Source organism: Bos grunniens, chromosome 4 (assembly GCF_055505025.1).
Source record: "Bos grunniens cultivar Pamir isolate PY7600 chromosome 4, Bosgru_T2T1.0, whole genome shotgun sequence".
Lineage (NCBI taxonomy): Eukaryota > Metazoa > Chordata > Mammalia > Artiodactyla > Bovidae > Bos > Bos grunniens.
The window spans coordinates 25,484,466-25,509,928 of NC_141168.1; the positions used below are offsets into that span (position 1 = coordinate 25,484,466).

Sequence of the window (25,463 nt, forward strand, 5' to 3'; positions counted from 1 at the left end):
CTCTCTTTCCCTTTCTCCTCAGATCCGAGGCTTCTGGTTTAATTTTATTCACAGCCATGAATAAATTACTTATTATTTGTTATGCCTTTTTGTAGCATAGGGTGAGTGAGTGATACATTGCTTGGCTAGCTTATAATCAGTGGTGAGAAAGGTTCAATGTCCTGCTTATAGAGAGTGATCATCCTTCAGTTTTCTGCTGTTCCAGGTGTGCTTTTAATTTAGATGACTGCTTCTAACCAAAGAAATCATCCCTTAGCTGACTGCCTGGAAAAGCTGGACTATATCCCTGAGATGTTTCTAGTTCATTCACTGTAATACTCCTGTGATGTCTAAAATAATTTTGGATGCAATTAATACTGTCTGCAGTTGAGGAATGGTGGTCTTTATGATTTGATTTAGTAATAACAGTATTTTTCAGGACATGAAGTTTATGAAAGAAAAAAAATAATTCCACATATTTTCACAGTAAAATTTCTTATGTCATGAGGATGAATGGAAAACTAATTTGACATTTATTTCAGACACACTAGTCAGGAAGTGGTGCTCTCAAATTTCTTTCCCTTTTTTTTCTCTCTTTTGTCAGCAGGTGGCGTCTAAACTGTTTTCTATCTCTTCTGTTTTCTTTGCCTTTTTATTCCTTTCCTTCCTCCCTGCACCATCCCTGCCCCCCTTGGCAAACATTTGTCACAAGAATGGATGCTGTTATTTAAAAAAGTCTGACTGTGACATATTGTCTTTTCAGAAGGACAAGAAGGAAATGAGGAAACAGGTTTTCATTGCTCAAGGCATAATACAACTGGTTGATTTTTCTCTGTTAACATATTTGTTAGAGGAACATTCATTTTCCTTTAGAAGCAGATGTTACATTTTACTGTAACAATTAAATTTGCTTTTATATTTCTGTCGTATTGCTTTGCATGAAGATGGCTCCTCTTTTCTCCTTTTTTAAAATACTAGGCTGTTTTCCAAAGAAAAATGTACAGATAAATTGATTAAAATACATTTGTGCTTAGTTTTGGAAGTAAAACCGATAACCATGATTTGGGCTAGTCATTGTGAATATGAAGTACTCTCATTTAAAGATTTATGATTGGAGAAGGCAATGGCACCCCACTCCAGTACTGTCGCCTGGAAAATCCCATGGATGGAGGAGCCTGGTAGGCTGCAGTCCATGGGGTCGAGAAGAGTCGGACAGGACTGAGCGACTTCACTTTCACTTTCCACTTTCATGCATTGGAGAAGGAAATGGCAACCCACTCCAGTGTTCTTGCCTGGAGAATCCCATGGACAGAGAAGCCTGGTAGTCTGCAGTCCATGGGGTCACACAGAGTCGGACACGACTGAAGCGACTTAGCAGCAGCAGCAGAGAACACATACAACTTAGTGAAAGATTGTTAATGATTGAAATAGGATTAATTAATATGTATTACAAAACCAGACAGCAGGTCGGACAGTGTGTCTGAGTTAATTAAATATTCTGAGGAATACTACAAGCCCCACACCCCTTATCCCTTTCCCTATCCTTTCTTCATCGCTAAATATGTATTAAATGTTTCCAGAATGAATATTACGTTAGAAGAAAAACAAGTATGTGGCATTGTCTTTGCTGTCAAGGATTCAGTCTTATTGAATGCATATGATTTGCTAGCTCACTTTCCTGCTTTAAGAAGAATATTAGGGTGAACTCATTTTAATCTTCGATATATTATTACCTCTCATCTCTGCTTGTCTAAATCCAAGTTTCAGCTCTGCCATATTCTTCGTAATTATCTTAATTCTACTCCTACCCCTCTCCACTCACTGCCCCACCTTCAAAAGCAGTGATCTTATACTTCTCTGAACATGCCTATTAGCATTTATGTAAACCCTTCTCTTGGCTTTTTCACTTCCTGTTTTATAGAATCATTACTTAACAGTTGTTGAACCTAAAGCATCTTGATTTCTAGTAGTTCTCAGCACGATACCCTCCATAGAAATGCTTTTCATTAAGTGATTTATTGAATGTTTGTTGGATATTAACTTTATGCATGTATGGGCTCTTAGAAATAGTCAGACCTGGATTTGGAACTCAGCTCTGTGATTTTAACCTCTCTGAATTTCTCATCTGTAAACTGGCATTGAGAATGACTTCTTAATAGAGATGCTGTCAAGATAAAAGTCAACAGTGTGGGTAGGCATAGTGCCTGGTATGTAGTAGCTGCTCAGGAAATCTTGGTGCGCGTCTGTGTGTCCTCCCAGGACATGTACACGTGCACGCACAGACGCGTGGTATGTGTGCAAGATGCTGGGCTCTAGAAAAAAGTCAGGACCTCACAGATCCTGTGTCCATGTTGCTTAAGGGAGAAATAAAGCCATACAAGGTAGAAAATGATGGTGCTCTTGGGACAGCAGAGACAGAGTGCCATGGGAGATCACTTCTGTATTCCAGAGAAGAATGGACTTGGTTTATGAAGAGTTTCAATGCAAAAGGTGGCAATTATGTGGAACGTAAAAGAATGGATAGGGCCTGAATGGGTGGAGCTGAAGGCTAGAGAGGCAAATAAATATTTTTAAAGGTGTGTCTTTTCAAAAACTGTTGTTGTGCAGTGGAACTTCCTGGTCAGAGACTGAGATTGGAGATGGATATCCCCGTAAGTAGTTTTCTCAGAAACTTGCCAAACGGCTGTGTGTGTTCTCAGTTGGCCTATTCCTTTTGGTTCAAATGTGGTAGCTGCCACCAGCAATGTTGGAAATGATTAAATAGCTTGGCAGCAACTTCACTAGTACTTGAACTTCAGTAGTCTATAGCACCATATTGGGTATATTTCCCATGGAAGTGGAGAAGGAGAAATTAACTTGGTAACTGTCCCTAAAGATGTGTCAGCAAGAAGATTAATGATAAAATAATCCAAGATAATGCAGAATAGCTCCCTAGTCCTTTTTGGAAACAGATTTTTCTAGATGTTATCAAGTAGGGAATAAAAGACGCAAGTCATGCTAGAGCCCTCCATCCCTGACCCTTGCCCTACGCCATCCCCAGATCAAGTGGTGGTGTGCTTGTTGGGCTTCGTATCATCTGAATTCAAGTGTGGACCTTCATCTGCAGTCTACACTCAAGTTAGCATTAGTGATCCCAGCTGGCACAGAAGTAGACCTCTCAGACTAGTGAGTCAGTAAGTTATGGAATCATTTCATACTCTCCACTCATACTTTGAAAATCTTCACAAGGTGGCAAGCTGCCAGTACCCACAAACTTTTAAACGATTATCAGAGTCTTCAGCAAGGGCCGCTGTGCAAAGCCTCCTCAGGCAGGTGTTAAGAGTGATCTGAGCACAGCTAAGGTGCGTGCTTCACCCCTCTCCTTTCCTCACCCCCTGCTTAGCTCTGCCACTCCAGGGAGAACCAGCAGGAGCTGGAAAGGGCACTGAACTGGCTGTGGGGGTACAGAAGAGGATGCTAAACCCACCTATTCTAGAGCTATACAGTAGATGAGAAATCTCTATATAGAAATATGTGTAGCAGAAATTGCGGTTGAAGACAGGCACTTCTTTGGAATTGGCAGGTGGCTGATACATCTTACTAGTATTGAGGTGCCACTGACCTGTGGCCGGGAAGGGGCTGTCTCTTCTGGCCAGTCTCCTTTCTTTCCCCCACTTTCAGATGCTCTCCATGTCTTTTACTGTCTAAATAGGAAACCAGGGTGCTAGAATTCCCCAGAGATACCGGTGTGAAGGTTGTGGGCGTGTGAATGGGTCAGGGCGCTGCCTTTCGTGGGACCCTTTCCCCTCCCGCTTTTAGAGAAGTCATCCCCAACAGTTGAGTAACTCCCTTTCCCAAGCCCACCTACAGCACTGGGGAATCATCTTGCACTTACTTCCTTGTGTCTCCACTTTAAAAGCACAAAGATTCCAGGGTAGTCTACCCCATAGCTGGAGAACTCTCTTTTCTCAAACTCTAGCCCGCCAACCCCAAAGTCTGTTTACAACTACTGCTAATGTTTATCGTGTACTTACTTGGGGTCAGATCCTTTTCTAGGAGACCATTAAGTATCTTTGCTTTAATTAACCTAACAACCCTGAAAGATGTATTACCATTTTCACATCTGAGTAATTTGTGGCTTATGGGGTTTGACTAAGACGCCTGCAGCTAGTGAGTGAAATAATCTGAGTGTGAAGCTAGGTCTTTGATTACTAAACTGTGGAAGGTGTGTGCTGAGTTCTCACTTGGCCAGTGACTATTTCACTGAGTATGTTGAGTATGTTTCTTACATGCCTTTCCCTTATCTTAAAAAAAATCATTAGAGTAGTTGCATTCCAAAATATCCTCCTGTGTAAGAAATCTGTGATCCTACTCAGCTGCTGTTTGACTTCCAGTCTTTTCCAGCAAGAACAATGGTTTAGAAATTGTAAAGAGTACAGAACTGCAGCAGTGTCCTGAGAAGTGTAGTTCAGTGTTGGGGGAGATAGCCCAGTGATGACTGTTACAAATTAATGGTGCTGCATGGAGCTGGCAAGTATCTCAAAAGACCCCAGTGTTGACTAAATGTTGAAAAATCATACAGAATTTAAAAGGGGGTTGAAGACAGGAGCAAAACAACCTTTGTCCAAATTTTAAATAAAGCAAGATGTTCTGGAAGCCAAACAAATGCTCTGGCTATTGATCACCAACAAATCATACAGTCAAATAGATATTTGTGAACTTTATAGAAAGTAAATGATTTTAGTAGGTCCAGTGCGAGTTCATGAAGGACAAATAATAAAAACTTTTAAGAGTTCACATGTTAAGGGTATGTTGTTGACATATTTTGCCTTGATTTTACCAAAGCGTTTGACCAAAAATCCTGTGAAGACAGTTGCGTGTTGATTAGACCAGTGGTTTCCTTCCCTGGTGGTTTAGGTGGTAAAGAATCCACCTGTGATGCGGGAGACCTGGGTTCAATCCCTGGGCTGAGAAGATCCCCTGGAGAAAGGAATGGCAACCCACTCCGGTATTCTGGCCTGGAGAATTCCGTGGACACAGGAGCCTGGCGGGCTACATCCACGGGGTGGCAGAGTCGGACACGGACATGCCTGGGCCACTGTCATTGTCCATTTCGTCTTCTCTCCCTCCCCTGCCCCTCCCTACCCCTTGGCATATTCTCACCCTCACTCCATACCTACTGGAAGGGCATTGCCGAGGAAAGAGCCCAGGAAAAACTGTGTTAAAAAAGCTCATCCAGGTCTACTGCAGCCGCTCTATAGACTGGGATTTGAGAAAAACTAACAGAAGTTTTTAAACTTTTGTGGAGGCAGAGAATCCTTTCATCAAATGATATGGAACTATCATATAAAACAGAGTGACATTTACTTGTACTTTAACTTTTTTTTGAGTTTACATTTATAATGTTTATTGAAGAGTCACTAAGAACAATGACATCCTTAAGATATAATGAAAAACTTTAAATCAGGTTGATGATAACTATAATGGCTATATTCACATTATCAGCTGTGTTAAATAAAGTTGTATACTTTGCTTTAAATGCCTAATATTTTTTAAAAATCTGTTCATATAGATGATTACTTCCAAATTGTAACAAGGGTTTTTTGCTTTGGTTTTGTTTTTAAATAACTTGCCTTGGGATCCCAGGATGTTTTTTGGTTCAGTCAGTCTAAGGTAGGGAATATTTGTTTCAAAACCCTGAAACTAAACTTATGGAAACAATTGCTCACATGCCTTATCATAAATCTAAAGTCATACAGGAAGCATCTAATTCTTAGAATAAATATTTACCCTCTCTCAAGCAGGGTATTATCACAGAGGACTTTCTACTGTGATGAAAGCAAGGCCGTACAGATGCCCCCTGTGCCTCACCCGCAGTTAATGGCAGCCGACGCTGGGGTGCGGTCTCTGTTCATGTACTTGCTTGAGCAACCTCTTGAGAGCAGACTGTGCACATGTTATTTTTCACACGATCAGAGCAGAGCTACAACTTCCCTTTCCGGTGTCGCACTTACAGGACGTCCACGTGTGCGCGTGGTGGTGCCAGGGGAGCCTGCTGCAGGGACCGCCTGGATGTTCACACAGGGTCTTTGGCACATGACCCTGTGAATGTGCAGTGATTGCGGTGTCTTTTTTTTAAATTATAGCTTCTAAACTATCCAAATTATATTTGAACATTAGAAACAGATGGTGATGTATCCTTGGAGCACTTTCATAGGAGTCTTTTCAAAAACATTAGTCTGTATTGACTGGGAGCTGATTTATGTTAGGAAAAATGTTTTGTTCTCTGGAATACAGAGATAGTTGGAGACAGCCAGGTAATGCCGATGAGAAAAAAAAAAATACCATTCATAAAATGTGTTTATGTGCACAAAGAGCAAAGTAACTTTGAGTACAAAGTGGGGAACCAGTTCTCTTCTTTGCAGGGAAGGGTCCCAGGAAACCAGGGAAGGGTCCCTGGGAGAGAAAATAACTGTGGAGGACGTACAGGACTTGGGTATGAGAACATTTGGGAGAAGGAAAGTCATGTTGATATCACTGCCCTCTTAGATTACCTTCTTCATTAACAAATTAACTCTATATACATTTAAAAGTAGAATCCATTCTTAATAAATTCAAAGTTAGGATCCTTTTCATACTTAAATATGCCTGGAATTTCTTTCAAAGTCATTACCGTGAGACAGGGATTTTCTTGTTCTGTGGATCTTTTCAGGCTTCCTAGGTGGCTCAGTGGTAAAGAATCCGCCTATCAATGCAGGAGATACAAGAGATGCAGGTTTGATCCCTAGAGGGGGAAATGGCCACCCACTCCAGTATTCTTGCCTGGAGAATCCCCATGGACAAAGGAGCCTGGCAGGCTGCGGTCTATGGGGTCACAGATTGGGACACGACTTAGCAACCTAGTGTGTGCGTGCCCACACACACACACCCACACATACCCACCCCTTTCCAGGGATACTTTTGCCCAACTTGGCGGCCACTTGAAGACCTACCTGCTTCATAAATGTGTGCTGAGCCTGACCTCTGCAAGAGTTACGGCCATTCAGCCACTCACTTGTTCACCCATACTGGTATATTAAGCACCTGTTTATGTGCGAAGTCCCAGAGAGTCCTAGGTACCCCGCAGAGAAGAAGTCCACACAGGACAGGTGAACGAGATGCCTGGAAACCACCTGAAGTTCTTATCATTAAACTTACCATTGAAAAGATAACACCACAACTTTCACTACAAACTGATAACAGCATAAAGAGTACACCTCCCAGAACTTTTACATTTTAACAGGGATCAAAGCTTTACTTCCAACTGCTTCTAATCAGGCAGCCCATGAGGGGAATTGTGGTTTGAGCCTTGGGATTTTTCCAGCTTATATGGCTTTTTGAGCGGCAGGGTTAAAGGTGGGGACTGGCTCTGATAATATTCCTCCCAGGAAAGTAGCTTTAAGAAACCCTACTGCAGAGGAAAAATTAGCTAGATATCCCACAATGGAAAAGAGCTCTTGTAATTTTACCTTTTCGAGGGGCTAGAGAGGTAGTATCGCCTAGGGGAGGTGCACAGGGCACCCTGCTGTTGGTCATTGGGCAGGTCACTTACCCTCTCGATGCATCTATAAACAGGTAGGGTAATGGTAATAGTGCCCCCCTCAAAGAACTGTTGAGGGTCAGAGAAGTTAATATATACAGAGCATTTAGAATTGTGCCTGCCATCTGTTAAAGTTAGCTATTATTTCTTTTAGCTCTGTGTTTTTGCAATGTGTTGATTTTCTGAGAAAGTGTAGGGGACATACAGGAAGAGTGGTCAGAAGATAGTTCAAGCGAGGATGGTCACTTCCTTCTTTCCCCTCCTCACACTCCCCACCCTCCTACCCCACAGACCCTGGAGCTGTTTTGTGAGGCAGTAACGTCATATTTGAATGTATGACCTTGAAAACTTCTGATTAAGTAGTTCTGGGCAAAGTTCTGCTGGTTGGAAAATAAATCAGGCCTCCCACACATACCTGCTCAGCCAAGAATTTGTTTGCCCCGGGAACCGTGGGTAGGCGGGGATGGAAGCAAGCACACACCCAGGCTTATGTGAACTCTGGTCTGGCTGGGGACCATGGTGTCACCCTTCTCCCTCTGCTCACCAGTGATTTCTAGTCATTGCTTTTCATTCTCAATTCTAGAGAAAGAAATCTTTTTATTTTCAAAAATTGCTTTTCTTCCTCTCTCCTTTCTCTGACTCCAGGGAACTTCCACTCCCCCCTCCCTGCTTGCTTGTTCTCTAACGTTTGGCTCTTTATCTGCCCTTTGATACTGCACTTGTACAGATTTCTCCCAAGCCCAGGCAGTGAGCATGCAGTGTAAGATGATGGACCTTAGGGCTCCCTGCATGGATCCTGAGTTTCAGGGTATGGGGCAAGGCCCTGGAAATGTCCCAGAATTTACTGTTGGTTCTTGTAACCAGGAAGAGAGGCTTCCTGCCTTTGCAGTGGGGCTAATCACAGGCTCTCCTGCTGGCTGTCTCCTATCTCACGGAGAAGTCCTCTGCACTTCCTTCTATAAAAGGAAAGGGGACAGCAGTTCATATGCAAATACTGCACCACCCACTGCGAGGCGGCCAGGCCTCTGGGTCAGAGGCTGGTCAGTTGTCCCATAGCAGCTGCATTTGGCTGGGTAGATATCCGCAGAGCCCAGACCTGTCCTATTTCCACCCAGGGCTGCAGCACAGGGGAGAAGAAGGTGGGGGTAAGGGAAGCCGTGAGGGAGGCAAGGGTGGGAATGTGTTCATAGGCGTCTGTGGGGGGAGGGGATGTCAGGCTGATGCATGGTTTCAGGTGTGGGTTCACCTGTGCCGTCTGTTCTTTGGGAAAGGTGCTAATGTGGTTTACAGAACTCCTCCCAAAGAGAAATTATGGTCATTAGCAATGGTGCTGTAGTTCCCAGATGTATTCATCTGCCTGTCACTCCCCTGAGATGTCCTTTCATGCTGACCACAGAGCACAGAATTGTCTTGTTTTGAGAATTCGCCAGTAGCAGGGTAAAGAGCAGATTAACTTGGGTGTAGACTCTTCACTGAGAACTAATGGTAAAGGCTTGCATGAATTAGGAAAAGTTGGGAGAGGGAGTTCTCTTTCTGGTGAGCAGAGCTCTGCCATAAAGGCTTACAGAGTCTTGCAGTAATGGTCCTGTACTTGCTTTTGTGATGCACTTATTCCACACTTGAGGAAAATGACATGGGCACATTTTTTGCAGGCTTCCCAGTAACCATGAAAGATTGTTTTTTTGTGTTTTTTTTTTTATATGCAAACTTTGGGGGAAATTATTTGTATTATTAAATAGCATATGTAAATATATTTACTTAGATGCAAAGTAAAAGTTAAATACTGGGACTATTGCTGCTAAAACAGCGACTAACAATAATTAGGTCAAAACACACCTAAAGGGATTTCCCTGGCAGTCCAATGAGAAAGACTTCATCTTCCAATGCAAGGAGTGCAGGTTCAATCCCTGGTCAAGGAGCCCTCCCAGCCAAAAAACCAAAACATAAAACAGAAGTAATAATGTAACAAATCCAATAAGGACCTAAATACCTAAAATGGTAAACCTTAATGAATGCACAGTAGTTTGTGTCTTTCTCTGTAGAAAAGGTTCATTCAAACTAATTCTCTCCCAGTGTCAGAATTCCTCCTGCAGTGTGCGTAAGATGTGATCACCAAGGTATCATCTTCTCTCTCTTCAGTTTCTTTCTCTCCTCTTCTTTCCTTCACCGCTCCACTGATGCCTGCTGTGTCCAGGTCACCTCGGCAGGCACTCCAGATGCACAGATGAGTGCCCATAGTCCTGCCCTCAAAGGCTTCCCAGTCTAGAAGTACGAACAGCGGGGTGAGGACAGGAAGAGGTGCGTGAAGTTACTTTGATGAGGAGCAGGCTCTCCCACCTTTTGGGAGGAAGAGAGACAGCACAAGATTCACAGAGGAGCTTATGTGGAAACGGAGATTCTGAAGGGCAGGCTAGAAATGAAAAAGCATCCCGTGTCTGGTACAAAACCATGCTTGGGCTGCAGTGTTTGATCCCCGGGAGGAGCGGGGGGCGGGGCAGCATGAGGCTATCTCAGAAGTGATGAGAGCTCACTTCGTGGCAGAGAAAATAAAAGTTCTGTGTCTGAGAAGTATATTTTGTCAGAAACTGTTTCCTCGTTTTGTGCCGAGTCTGTCTGTCTGTTCGATTTTACCTTTGGGTTCAAGCTGCAGGAGCAGCTTGAATGAGCCTGCCCTTGCTCTGCCATCTGCCTTGCTGTGTGAGGGGTGTTTTGCTCCTTTAAATCTTGTCGCAGGCTCTGTGTACCTTTGTCCTTCTTAATAAGTGTTGGTTAGTAGTTTGTTTCCTTAATAGAACCAGTGATTCCAGTTGGTCCTTTCAGAGTTTTACAAACAATATATTGGGATCTCGTGGCTTGATCTCACAAACCTCCAAAGAGCTGCGGGCACCGCACCCTCTCGTCTATTGGCCTCCTTTCTGCCGGGTTCCTCCCAGAGGTTTCACAGGATCTCAGAGGGCAGGAAGCAGTCCGTGGTGTTAGTCCAGTGTCTTCCCTGCTCTTCCTCCCCACCGTATACCATCTCCTTTTGGTCAGCTTAGGGCTTTAGAGAGATAGAAAGTAGGTTTTTGTTTCAAATATACTACTGGGAATCCTTGTCCTCGAGGAAGAGTATCTTTCTTTACAGTCTTATAACTATTATAAGTGTAAGATAACTGTTTATCTTACACTTCAGACACAAAGAAATATATACCTGTGAAATGTTAATACAGTTAATTAGGATTGAACTTAAGTAGTTCAGAAGTTAAGGGTTGAGACAGACATGTTAAAGCTCAGGTTATATTTTCACATAAAGTATCTGCAATTAGAAAATACCAGTTATGTTCCAAATGAGAGTTTTGGCCATGTATGTAATAGGAGACCCCTCTGTCTGAAAGTGCAGGGTTTGGGTGGGTCCTCACGAGGGATTCTCAAAGCCTGTTTGTCAGTGGAAGCCAGTAGTGTCGATGTCGGTACCTGTTGCTGCTGCTAAGTCGCTTCAGTCGTGTCCGACTCTGTGCAGCCCCACAGACGGAAGCTCACCAGGCTCCCCCGTCCCTGGGATTCTCCAGGCAAGAACACTGGAGTGGGTTGCCATTTCCTTCTCCAGTGAATGAAAGTGAAAAGTGAAAGTGAAGTCGCTCAGTCGTGTCCGACTCTTAGCGACCCCATGGACTGCAGCCCACCAGGCTCCTCCATCCATGGGATTTTCCAGGCAAGAGTACTGGAGTGGGGTGCCATTGCCTTCTCCTCAGTACCTGTAACTAGTCATTAATCATCCATTCTCACCCCTTGATAAAAATTCTGTGCTTTCCAAGCCAGTGCCGTGGTGTCTGTGGATTAGCCTCTTTACAAAGAAAGGATGAGATGGAAAAGTCCAGTAGTTTTGGTCTTTCCACACCATCACCTAGTGCTAAAGCTGGGAGCTTGCCTGCAGCCACAGTCTTGTGGAGGACCTCCACAAAGAGGCCTCCACGTGGTCCTCATCCATGTAGAGAGAGGATGACCGAAGAAGAAGGATCAAAAGAGAACCTTGTGTGGTCACTCAGCTGAGATCCAGTCAGCTAGCTAAGGATGCCCCAGCAGAGACTGTTTGCTTACTGCTGAGATTTAATTGTCCTATACCATGGAAGGCAAAGTCTTAATGAGTAATAAAACAATTAGTCTTCAGTGAAGTGGTTTCAGTCTCTTATCAGTGGTACTTACAAAGGGCATAGTAGGGAGAGAGGCAGGAGTGTGTTAGTCGCTCAGTCATTTCCAACTCTTTACAACCCCACGGACTATAAGCCTGTCAGATTCCTCCGTCTGTGGGATTCTCCAGGCAAGAATACTGGAGTGGGTTGCCATTTCCTTCTCTAGGAGATCTTCCCGACCCAGGGATCGAACCCATGGCTCCTGCATTGTGGGCAGATTCTTCACTGTCTGAGCCACCAGGGAGGGGCAGGAGGGAGAATAATAAATACCCTCCCACTGTGTACTCCAGTGGTGGTCCACAGACCAGCGGCGTCAGCATCTCCAGAAAGCCTCCTAGAAATGCACAGTCTCAGGCCTCAGCCCAGCACTTCTGAATTGGAATCTGCCTTCTAACAGACCCCCCGCAACTCCTGTGCATGCTGAAATTTGAAAAAGGGTACTAGTGGGTGAAGACAGTACCTGATTCACCATAAGCAGTTTACCTGTCTTAGCCCACTTCGAGGAAAGCTGAACAAATAAGGCATATCCCCCAAAAGTATTAAACACTGAGAATTAAAGTTTAGTTTTGTTTGTCACCGTTGACTAAACAGCAGCGTCCTGTCCAGGGGAGGAAGGGACTCTGTTTACTGCGCAGATGACATGGCCCGTGGCTTGTATAGCAAGTGAAGAGTTGCTTCCCTGCTCTAGAGTGGGATGGTTTCCATGATGACAGTTATGTGCTGTGATCTGCCCCTACCCCATTAACCCCAAACCAGAAAATAAAAAGGACACTTTACTTTTTTTGTTGTTTTTAGGATTCATCATGTCCATTTGTTACATCATGTTATCATCTTGGGTTTCTCAGGGAAAAACACTGGGCAGAAAAATGTAGCTTCCTTGAGCATTCCTTTTGGGCTAAACTCAAACTGGCACAGCTGTCCACGGTCAGGGTCGGACTATCTTGGCCTCAGCCTGGTTTCCAGAAGAATGCTTGTGTTTGGTGTTTATCCTGTTGTACATCAACAGATCTTCAGGCGGAAAATCTTTGTGTTAAATAGTCATTAACTCCCATGGCCACGTGTATTCAATGATCTTTCTCCTCACTTAGAGAAGCCTTTTATTTTCAGCACAAAGGAAAAGTGCTAATTACCAAGATGACCAGTATCACAGGCACGCAAATGTTCCATTTGTTTATAATGTGATGTGCTGACTTTTTTTGTCTGTTTGATCTTTTTCACTGTCTGTGATGATCATATGTTACTTCTTGATAGCTAAAAATCTGCTAAGTTTTCTTTAGAAAAGTAATAATTGAAACCAAATAAAACCACTCTAGAGATTAAAAAAAATATTAAGATTGCTAAAATCAACCATTAAGGGAGTTAGATTTAATCCCAGGGCATTTTCTTAAAGTCCCATGAAGAATCCATCAGCTTTCTAGAAGCCCTGCTATGCATCACCACTGCACTCCAGTCCAGGCCCCTGTAATCTCTTGCCCAGACTGTTTCAAAAGTCTGATAACTGGCTTTGCTGCTTCCTCCCTTACTGTCGCTTCAGCCCTTTCCAACACAGCAGCCAGATCATATTTGTCTCTGCCCCAGGCACCTCTCTTGCATTGCAGGGCTCTCCAAATAAAAGCCCAAGACCTTTGGGTACCTAACAAGGTCCCTATGTGTCTTGCTGACCCCGCATCCTACTACCGTCTCCCAAGCATGCTCTAGATCAGACAGGCCACACTTCTGTCTCAGGGCCTTTGCACTTGCTGACCCTCCATCTGGAACTGTCCTTCCCAAGATATCTACATGACTCTTCTCTGGACTTCCTTCAGGTCTCTGCTCATATGTCAGTTTCTCAATGAGGCTTTCCTTGTCCACCCTGTTTAAAATTTAATATCCCCCACATGATGTATCCTACTGGAATACCTCATTTTATTGCACTTTGCCTTATTGTGCTTTGCAAATAGAGTCCTTTTACAAGTTGACGGTTTGTGGCAACTCTGCTTTGTCAGATGATAGTTAGCATTTTTTAGCAATAAAGACTTTTTAAATTAAAATATGTGTGTTTTTTAGACATTATGCTGTTGTATACTTAATGGACTATAGTATAGTGTAAGAATAACTTCTGTATGCCCCAGGAAACTAGAAAATGCACGTGACTCGATTTATTGAAGTGATGGTCTGGAACCAGACCTGCAGTGTCTCCAAGGTATGTTGCTAAGTCGCTACGTTGTGTCCAACTCTTTTGTGACCCCAGGGACTGTAGCCCGCCACGCTCCTCTGTCTGTGGGATTTCCCAGGCAAGAATACTCGAGTGGGTTGCTGTTAACTTCTTCAGGGCTCCAAAGTATATGTGTACTTAAAATGCATTCATTGTTTGTCTCCTCCTCCTAAGCAGTAGGGGTTTAGTCTTGTTCACTGTGTCCTCAGCACCTGGGACCATGCCTGGTTTATTCCAGGTGTGTGCTGTTTGCTGAATGCATGAGTGAAGTTGGCCCTTTCTAGCCCCATGACTAGATGTGAATGTAGAGTCAAGGGCATTGTGGGACTTCTTCCTGTCATTTTTGGTCTCTCTCTCTCATTACATAAGAGGACTAAAATGTTAGGAGAACATCTTTAAAATGTAAACCACAGCCATGAGCCATATAAAAGATTCTACACAGTGAAAAGAAAGTGAAGTCACTCAGTCGTGTGCGACTCTTTGTGACCCCAAGGACTGTAGCCTACCAGGCTCCTCCGTCTATGGCATTTTCCAGGCAAGAATACTGGAGTGGGTTGCCATTTCCTCCTCCAGGAGATCTTCCCAACCCAGGGACTGAACCCAGGTCTCCCGCATTGTAGGCAGACGCTTTACCGTCTGAGCCACCAGGGAAGTACACGCAGTGAGTTGGGGAACGGCAATTAGTGGTTGGTTTGTAAGGCGATGGGAGGACGACAGTACACACCAGGTCTCCTGTGTGCAGAGGCAGGCCCCGGGGATCGAGGGGGCGCAGGGTGTCCCTTCGTCAGGGAGCTCCACGCTTGTTGCTGTCGACCCCCTAGTCGTGGCAGCATCCCACAGCAAACTCAAAGCCTTTCACGCTTCCCTCTTCGAGGACCACTGCTTTGGGTGCGTGTGCACGTACATGTGTGTGTATTTGTTTTCCAGTGTTGTCTCATCAAGGGCTTCGTTTGGCCACAGTTTATGTTTTCCTTTTTGTTTATAGTGTTTCTTAGTAATCCACTGCCACAAGTCCTCTCTGCAGAGTTGCTACTCAAGTGTATCTTGAACTTTGTGCTATTTCTCTTTTGGTAACTTAATATTTATTTTGGCTACGGAGTCTTCAGAAACAGTAACGTTACAGACGTGAGTTCAACAGTGTGCGTCTAATTATTGAACGCCACCCCCGCCTCCCCGCCAGGGTCAGAGGGCACACCAGGGGGAATGGAGTCCATTCAGTAAAACCATATGGTCTGCCTGGCAGAATTAACTCTGTTTTGACAATGGATGCAGCAGGTTCTAATGGCCCAAAGCCATCATTCATTCAATAAAATATCTTTTGAGTGTCCACTATTGTGGAACACGCTTAATAAGGTGAACACGGTATTCAGCTTTATGGAGTGTCTTACAGTCTAGTGAGAGAAATAAACATGAATAATCACATAATCTGCAATTATAAACTGTGGTAAGACCCACAAAGGAGACAATCAGAGGCTGTGGGAAAATCAGGGAATTTGTCTTAGTCTGGGGTCGTGTGACATGAGCTTGGATCTGCAGATGGCTAGGCGTGTGTGTGCTTTGTGGGGAAGGTGCAGCTTGTGTGTATTAGTTTCCAGGCAGAGGAAACGAGGCGTGCAAATCTCTGAGGTGCCGAGGGGTCTGTGCATTCAAGAGAGTAGGAGTTGAGTGTGGCTGAAGTGTGAGGGTGACAGGGCAGTGTGCACGGAGCAGGCTGGAGGAGTGAGCGGGGCCAGAGCAAGGCTTGAGCGTCTGCTCTCAGGTGCCTCCATTAGACTCAGGCAGAGCATTAAAGGAGTTGAACTGGGGCTGAGCCATGGTCTGTTGTCTATCTTTAAATGTTTACTCTGGACACTTTGTGGACAATGGATTGGAAAGGAGGAAGTGGAAGCTGGGAAAACGGCAAGAAGCATTTCATGTTTGTCCAGGGAAAGGGTGATAGCTGCTTGGACTAGGATGGTGGTAGTGGAGGAGAGAGGAGGACACTTGTCTGGAGAGAGAATACTGGAGCCACTGGCATCTGGATTGCAATTGCTCTGACATGCTCATGCAACAGTCTGCTGTTCATTTGGCTGCTCTTTAACCTGCCTGTGTGGTGTCTCTGCCTGGGATTTCAGGAAGCATCTGTTGACCAAAGAAATGTGAATGCATTGGTCATGTTGGATGGAGCAACTGTCCAGGTGTCTGGCGACATACTTTAAATTGGAAATGAATCCTTAGGTTTCGTGGCTTATATGTTAGTCTCTCGTGAGCTTTGTTTATAGTGAATCAGTATTGATAAAACATGATCATTTCCAGAACCTTAGTGAGATTAGACTTTTGGGAGTCAGTAGGATGAGGGACAGAACCTAGACAGCTGTGAGTTCCCCCAGGTAAATGTCACCTGTTGGAGACTGTCTTAACTGCTGTCTTTCCTAGGCAGCATCCTCTTTTGTAATGAATGCTTTTCCATTATCATTTAAACATTTTTAGGTAAATCTATAATAGCTATATTCATCGATTGTTTCTGTCATTGGTACAGTTCAGTTCAGTCAAATCTATAATAGCTGTATTCACCGATTGTTTCTGTCATTGGTACAGCAATTATTTAATTAACCCAGTGCCGCCACCTAAAAGAGAATTTCAGAGGGAAAGGAGTTTGAAAATACAAATTAAATGTAGAGGGATGTAGAGTCAAGGAGGATCTTAGCCTGCATTGTCTCCCTTTGCATCCATCTTTTTTGTTTATGCCATGTTGATTTCTTTTTTAGTATTTTCTTTTCAAATCTCCTATTACCAATACATATAATGATACTGTCTTAATAGTTTTATTTAGGAACTCAGTAGAGTCAGGCAGGTGAAGTAATTCATTGAAGTTTAATGAAGCCCTGTTAGCACTCTCAAGTCCAGAAAATATCAAACAATGATATAAAATACATGCTTCTGTGACTACTCACTAACAATATTTTCCTCATCTTTTGCAGGAGAAAATGGGAAAAACAGAGGTACCTTTAATGGAACAGAATAAACCACTGAACAGGTAACTAAATTATCAGGGGTTGGTATACATTATTTAGAGTTAATATTTGTGACGTCCTTAGGTGGTTACCTGGGCTTCCCTGGTGGCTCATCGGAAAAGAACCCACCTGTAATGCAGGAGACTCGGGTTCAATCCCTGAGTCAGGAAGAACCCTTTGAGTAGAAAATGGCAACCAATTTCAGTATTCTTGCCTGAAGAATTCCATGGACAGAGGAGCCTAGTGGGCTACAGTCCATGGAATCACAGAGTCAGACACGACGGAGCACACATTGTCTCTAGAGGGTTCCCTGGCACACAGTAAATAACTACATAGTGTTTGCTACTATTAAGTTTCTTAAGTGTACCTGAGCCTTAGGGCACTGATGCAATGGACATGAACTTGGGCAAACTCCAGGAGTTGGTGAGGGACAGGGAAGCTTTGTGTGTTGCGGTCCACGGGGTCGCAAAGAGTCAGACTTGGTGACTGAGCAACGACGACGACACACCTGAGCCTAAACAAATAACTTGTACAGCCGAGACTACCCGACAAAACAAGGCCTTTGCCCCTAAAGCAAGTGTGAACATCATTGGTAGGTTCTGACATGGTCTCCGTGTAACCCTTATAGTAGCCTGAAAAAATTACTTTCTTAATCTCTGAGCACTCTTGAGTAGTTGAATCCGCATTCATTTTTGGTTTTGAGCACTCATTCATGATAACCTTGTAAGTGTCAGATCAGTTTCAATTTTTTTGAAACAAAAAGAACGTCTTTAAAATTCATGAAGAGCTTATCATTTGGGGAGATGGCTTCGTCAAAGCTAGCCACTGACATGGGGTGTGGATAGTTAGTAAAGACAGAGAGGATGGCATTAGAAACAGAACTCAACATTTTCTGATGATGCCAGTGATTACTTGGAAAAAGAAGTTTCACACTGTTGGCCCTGCCCAGGTACTAACTTGACATCATGAAACTGTCAGTGTTATTGAGAACCTACTGCCACATTCAGCATACATTGATTATGTGCCAAGGACTGTGCTTGGCCTTAGGATGGCAAAGTTGAACACGTCGTCTCTCTGCTCACCCATTCTGTCTCTCTGGACCTGCACTGGTTCCTGCCTTCTTTACCTCGCTGAAGGGAGACCGGGGTCTCCTGGCCAGAGGGATGCTCTGGATCCTCCCTTCCCTCTCACCGTCAGCTCTTCTGTCTCCCCCCGGCTCCTATCCCTCCCTCTTTATTCAGGGTGAGGAGAAGAGCTCTGGGAGGGGCCCCCACAGTCTGGTTTGGTCACATCATACATTTCTGTCGATGGCCTCCTTTCCCTGGACTTGTATTTCTCAGTTTACATGGTTCACTTAAATACTTGTTGTTTTGTGATTTGCCGTGCTCGCACTCTGGATTTGGGGATGTTATCTTTAGAGATCGCTTTTCTGTTGAGAGGTGTCACAGATGGTATTACTAACTCGACAGAGGTGGGCGCTGGTGGTATGCTTGATGTGTCACGGTTCTCAAACCTTTTTATGGGAACCCCTGGGAAGAAATTCATGTCACATCGGGACCCAGTGCACACACTTGTCCATGTGGACGCGTGGTTTCCTGATACACCTTTCGAGTATGTGGGTTGTGATAGAATTTTCCTCTATTTTCCTCTGCTGTGTCTTCCACTGTCCCTTTTTTCTCATTTTAATGTTCCTCATAAGCAGTCCATGGGGTCGCTAAGAGTCGGACACGACTGAGCGACTCACTTCCACTTTTCACCTGCATGCATTGGAGAAGGCAATGGCACCCCACTCCAGTACTCTTGCCTGGAAAATCCCATGGATGGAGGAGCCTAGTAGGCTGCAGTCCGTGGGGTCGCTAAGAGTCGGACACGACTGAGCGACTCACTTTCACTTTTCACCTGCATGCATTGGAGAAGGCAATGGCACCCCACTCCAGTGTTCTTGCCTGGAGAATCCCAGGGACGGGGGAGCCTGGTGGGCTGCCGTCTATGGGGTCACGCAGAGTCAGACACGACTGAAGTGACTTAGCAGCAGCAGCATAAGCTACCAAATGGTTTCATAACCTACTGGTCAGTAGTGCTTTACAAACCTAGAGCAAGCTCGTGCTCTGGCAGGGGCACCTTTTTTCCTGCCTTTTTGTCCTCATTCTGTGGTAATGTGCATATCTGTTTTGTCTCTAAACTCCCACTGCCCCAAAACTTGCCTGAACTTTATGTGCAAAACTCTGTTCTTCGTTTAGAGCTTTGCTTCTGTTTGTTTTCTCACACTCCATCCACTCCTCAACTTTCTTTCTGTTCGAACTTTGGCATTCCTCTCCTGACCAGTAGACAAGAATCTTCTTTTTACCATTTCAAATAAGATAGATATCTATGTGCTGTTTGATCTTGCATAGTAAATACAACTTTTAAAAGTAACACATATATTTTCATTAATTTCATGTTTGTTTAGATCCCCATATTCAATTTCCCAGAAACATAATGATTCTTATGCCTTGGCATGACCCAGGAATCACAGAATTGTACTAACAGTGGTCTCCTATGCCCTGCCGTCTTGGCTGGTGTCCTGGGCTGTGGAGGGACACTTGCTGGCCCAGATACAGTGCTGGGTTGCTTTCCCATCCTCAAGTCCATCAGACTGTCATTTTTAGGATCTTAAATTTTCATAGTGTACAGGAAAGCTTGTAAATATATTGGAATGCATTGAAGTTACCTACTTTAATCACTTAATCTTCTCAAGCATTTTTAGGATTTCTGGCTCAACGTCTAATAAACTGAAATGCATTCATGCTATACCAGCCAATCAAGGGGCTGATGATTAATGAGGGAAAAAGTTTTCATGGTAAAATGTGATTCCATACCTTCATGTGTTCTTAATGGGACTAGAAAATGATAGTTTAGTAAAGCATCCAACAAGCCCAGATCCATTCAGAACATTTGGAAATGACAATTCACTCTTCCAAGGTAGTTAAGAATTTCATTTTAAATGTTTTCTGCTTGATTTATTAGAGGAGAGATACGTTTCATTCTTGTTTTAAGTCTAGTGTTGGAAAAACAGAAAGCTAAAATCTATTGCTTATCTGTTTGAACCTCTAGTCACGGTATCATATTGATTTCTGAACAATGCTAGCAAAATTCTTATTGATTTCAGAGGCCAGTTTGTTTATAAAGGAATCATAATTATATACATCTAAGATTGCTTAGTATGTACAACAAATTTTAATGGTTATAATGTACAAAATGGTTTTTTTTTTAACCTAAGATCAACCAGTATTCACCTGTCTTTGGGGAATATTTCTAAAGTTTATAGGCAGTGAATGAGACAGAATGTCCCAGTTTTCTGAGTTAAAAAGATCTCATTTGAGTAGTCATAGAAGTTTCTAAATATTTTGTTATAGAAGCCAAACCAAAGTCATTCATTTGCTTCTTTGAGTATGTTCTAATTTCAGTCATTAATGAATCCTTTTCATATAATTATAAAAATAGCATATTTGCAAAAACTTAGCCAAATGTTATATTATATTATACTATACTGTATTATATTATAATACTTAGGTATTACAGATTAACTCTGTCCTGTACTTTACAATTATTTTAAATGCCATATAGCATAATTTAGATTGCTTTGTTTTATAGTATCTAGGGTTTGAAAGGAGAAGGCAATGGCACCCCACTCCAGTACTCTTGCCTGGAAAATCCCATGGATGGAGGAGCCTTGTAGGCTGCAGTCCATGGGGTCGCTAAGAGTTAGACACGACTGAGCGACTTCACTTTCACTTTTCACTTTCATGCATTGGAGAAGGAAATGGCAACCCACTCCAGTGTTCTTGCCTGGAGAATCCCAGGGACGGGGGACCCTGGTGGGCTGCCGTCTATGGGGTCACACAGAATTGGACACGACTGAAGCGACTTAGCAGCAGCAGCAGGGTTTGAAAGTACTATAAGAAGAGAATAAAGCAGACTTTGACAGCTAGTAGATGTTAAGGTGTATTTATCAAAATCCTTTGAAAAAAATCCATGATCTAGGATTTCATCTTGATTTCCTCCCTCCCATTCTTTTTTTTTACTTTCTAAGGGATTTTAAAATGAATTATAAAGCATTTTTCCATTAAGTAAATAGAGCACACTCAATAGTAAAAATTTCTGATGTTTTCTTCTTAGTCTTGATTAAGGGACACTAACTCCTTCCTGAACATCTGTTCCTCAGATATACTTATTCTTTCTTCTTTTACTCACTAATTTATTTGATTAAATCGTTGTAATATTCTACAGCCATTCCCAGGTGGCACTAATGGTAAAGAACCTGCCTGCCAGTGCAGGAGACATCAGAGACACAGGTTCGATTCTTGGTTTGGGAAGATCCCCTGGAGAAGGGCGTGGCAGCCACTCCAGTATTCTTGTCTGGAGAATCCCGTGGACAAAGGAGCCTGGCGGACTACCATCCATAAGGTCCCACAGAGTCAGATAGGACTGAAGTGACTTAGCACTCATGCACATGGTTATTTATATCATTTGGGCTGGGACATAATGCATCATCTCAGCATACGAGAGCATCTCGAAAAGTGCAGGCGATGCAGCAGTACCTTTCTGGCAGTCACATCATATCTCCAGACAGTCGAAGGCCAGTCCTAGGAACATGCCAGAGGGACTGGATATGATGGTATGTGATCCAGAGCCCTCTCTAAATTGAGGAAAAACAAAAGCGACTATGCAGGGAATGGAAGCGCCTTTCTTGGAAACACTGAGTAAGCAGTTCATGTATAAGTAAGCCCTGAGGACAGAGCCTCCCTGCCTTCCCTCATCACTCACCATCATGGCTGAGGTTGCTCCAGTCTTGGTCTTGTGTTTACCCTCACTACGGGCTTGTTTTCATTCCTTTCCTTTCTTTGTCCTCTTGCCTTCTAAAGTACCTGCTACTCGTACCTCCCCAGTGATTTCTTTCAAGTAACCTCATGAGCGACCCTGCCGCTTTGATATGAGTCCTGAGTCTTCCCTCTGCCCCTTCCGTTCCCAGCCCGTGAGCTCACAGTGTTGGCACAGCAGAGGCAGGGGCAGATGCTTGGAAAGTAGGGACAGAGAGAGAGAAAGAGAGTGCAAATAAATACTAAGAAACTACTTCACTTGAATACCTACTTTTTGAAAAAATTAAGAAACCCTAAAAAACCTTTAGGGAATTTATTTTATTAACAGTGAATTCTAATATGTTTCCTGTCCTGCTCTTGTTTAGTCCAAGTGCACAAAACATGCCTAGAAGTCAGTAGAAAAACACCAGAGTGTATACACGTTAGGTTAGTCCCTTTAACCAGAAGCTTCGAGAGTTTCCAGAGGTGGGAGCTGATCCTTGCTGCCTGCCTGGCTTCATTCGTAGGCACTTCGTGTCCCCTGCTGCCCCCATTTCAGAAGGTGAACCACATGTCATAAGACAAGGTAATGCTGGCTTCAGAGACCAGCAGAACTGAAAAGGAGATTCTTGATGGTTGAAGGGGTCAAATTATGGCACAAATCTGAGCAGTATTTGGGAACATAAACTACTGTGAGTTTAATAACATCAAACAAGAACTAAATGTATTTTTAAAAGTATTTCATCCATGTCCAATTTTTCTGGCCATTTTCCTTTATTCATTTTCTGTGAGGGGGAAGCTGAAGTGAAAATAGAAACTATTATTACCCCTATATTAAGGCACTTACCTTGATCATGAAGAACATGAGAAGTCATATCGGGTAGCCAAGCACTTCTTTTAAAAGCGTGAATAAAAGAAAAAGAGATAGTAAACGTTAAGATATGAAATAGTGTATCATGGATTGCTAGTTTTGAACTTCAGTGCTTCACCCACTAAAGCCTAAGTATGTTGTCAAGAAATAAAGTGAAATGCTTGGTTCATTCTAAGTACTTAGGACTTGAAGCTACTATTGTCACATCGAGGATACTCAGGACATTTTAATTGTGTTTCCAATAGTTCAGGATGGGTTTGTTTTGGTCTATCTTATTTTTTGGTGATAGTTTGTATGGCAAAGAAAACAGTGAGGTTGATAGCCTTTACTGAGTATCTCCTATGTGCTAAGCATTGGGTGAAGAGTGTAAGGGGGACGTACCATCAGCATTCCAGTTTTATAGAATGTGCCTGATAACAGAAGGTTCTTGTCAGTTCCCAGCAGAGACCATAGTCTCATCAGAGCCCAAGGCTCCTTGGCCTTAAGTAATGTTGCAACAATATTTCAGGGCTTAAAAAGCTTCTTGTTGTACATTGTTTATTAGCTGTGATAGATAGCCACAAAAGGGAAATGTTCCTTATTAAAAGAGGGGGTTTTCACAGAGTAAAAAAGTAACTCAGATTTTCCTAAGCTTGAAGAATTACTTTCATATTTGATGTTAAAGATTTGTAAGTAAATATTTGTAGTTTGCAATCTACTGTTTAGTCCTCAAGGATAAAACAGTGTAATATAAAAAAATTGAAAGTAATATTCCCTTTTTAAACATATATAATCAACATGTTTCATGTATTTCCTGAATATTTGTTATTTTCAGTTGTACATGATGTAACTTGCTATTTCAGTAGGAAATGAACCTCTTAGCAGACACATTCTGAAGGATTTCAGTATTGGGGGTTTGTCACATCAATAACTGAAAGAAAATAAATCCAGTATCTCTGATTGAAGAGGCAAGTAAGTATATATGTATCATCAATTTTCAGCTTACCACTTTAATTGAAGGGAACATTAGCATGGGTATTCAAAAGTTTTCAGCAACCAACACAGCCAGCTTTTTTTTTATTATAGCAAGGAAATAAAGGCTTAACTTCTCCTTTAAAAAAAATTTTTTTTTTCTTTTCACAGTTACTTATCTTCTGTTTAGTTTTGCTTTGGGCTCTTTGGTTTCTGGAGTGCACAGAGACAGCAGTGGATTTGGAAGTGGCTCGATATATATTTGTTAAATAGAGGAACATCCTTATAATCTAAAATATATTGTAAATATTGTAAAACATTTGAATTAATATTCAATTACATTATGGATTTTATTACATTTCCACTGTAGATTCAAATCCATTTGCCTATTATTCTTAAAACTATAAATGTCCAGGGTAAATCTTAACACTTGAATCTAATTTAACAAGCCCTCCTTTCTCCCATCCCCCACTATTCCTATCTTTTTAAAGGTGAAATTAGTATAGAATGATGATCAAAGACGCTTGAAGGGGAAAATAAGTCACAGAATAATTTAAATTTGACCATCTGAATTTGGAATTGGAAGGAAAGTTAAAGGACGTTTACCTTAACCTTTTCAATCTACAGACGAGGAAACTTGAGTTTCTGAGAGCTGACTGGATTGCATCATGCCACAGAGTTGTTAAAGGGCAGAACTAATATAGATAGACAGCAATTCTTCAACTGAAATTTTTAATGATTTTTTTTCAGCTTTATTGAGATCTAATTGACAAATGATATTATCTTTAAAACATAACATCATCATGATCGATGAATATATACCTTGGGAAAGGATTCCCCTCACTTGAATAATTTTCAAAAATTAATTAATACTAAGCCCTCAGGCTTTTTTTGTCTTTTGTTTTTTGTCTTTTAGCACACTACTTGGAAAGTGTGCATCCTTTAGCAAAAGGTAGTGGAAAGCAAAGCCCACTCACACCAGATGCACTATTCTTTCCATGCTTCTCAATTAGGGGCAGCCTGATGGGTACAGACAGAAAAGAAAGAGAGAGACCCAGTCCTCACCTCAGTGTCCATGAACGTTCTATGGGATCATTTTTAAACCTGGAACCACTTGCTTTTCTAACAGTAGTTGCTCCCTGAGGAGTTCCATGCCTTTCTCAGCTGCTCGTGGCCCTGTCCAGCCCAGAAAACAACACCCCTAATTCTTATATTCTAGGGAGGCCTCTGGCAGAGCCCCTCCTGTTTAGAATATTACCATCCACACAATTATTTTACTGGTAGGAAAGCAGTTCTGGTGTTGTCCATTAGCTTAGAGTAGTAGTGTGCTGGGCTTGCTGAGGTTACAGCTTTACGTTGGACTTCCTTCCCCCAGCCCGTAAATCATTCGGCTTCCCAATTTATTAAAAAATTGAATTCTTAGAACCAAGTACTGTTCTCGTGCTGATGGCACAAATGAATGCTCCCGGTTCCAAGTACCGTTAGTGAGCGGGTAAACAGGGCAGGAAAACGCGCATCATCACCAAAAACCCCGTGTGTAATCCCCTAGTCAGAAGGGCCATGCTTGTCAAGTGCGGGCCTACCGCTGCTTTATCCAAAAGTGTATCTTTCTTAGAAGCTGATTGACTAGATTAGTATATATTTGAGTCATACGTTAAAAAAAAAAAAACTACAGAAAATGTACCCTGTGACACCCCTGTGAAAAGTATTGATTTTAGACACAATACCTGGTAGAAGTAAATAGTTTAATCTGACCTGGAAAAGAAGTAACCTAAATACACCTAAAAATAACCTAACAATGGAGATATAGTGCTAAATAGTAAAATCATCTTTCTGCCTTCTAGTATTGTCTTGAGAGCAGCATATACAGTTATTATTCAGTTAGAAATTTTATTTTGACAGCATTCTAC

General features: G+C 42.6%; 1 long non-coding RNA gene across 49 annotated transcripts in view; it reads left to right on the forward strand.

Moving 5' to 3' along the window:
* The window catches only part of LOC147373796 (uncharacterized), a 208,402-nt gene that overhangs the window by 99,364 nt on the left and 83,575 nt on the right, over positions 1-25,463 (forward strand). For 34 of the 49 annotated variants that reach the window (XR_015162114.1, XR_015162119.1, XR_015162100.1 and 31 more), the window contains one exon: positions 16,861-16,916. This is a non-coding gene — a long non-coding RNA (uncharacterized LOC147373796). Of the gene's footprint in view, positions 1-13,817; positions 13,890-16,860; positions 16,917-25,463 lie in introns of those variants that run through there. The other 15 variants (XR_015162109.1, XR_015162097.1, XR_015162089.1 and 12 more) reach the window with 2 other exon arrangements.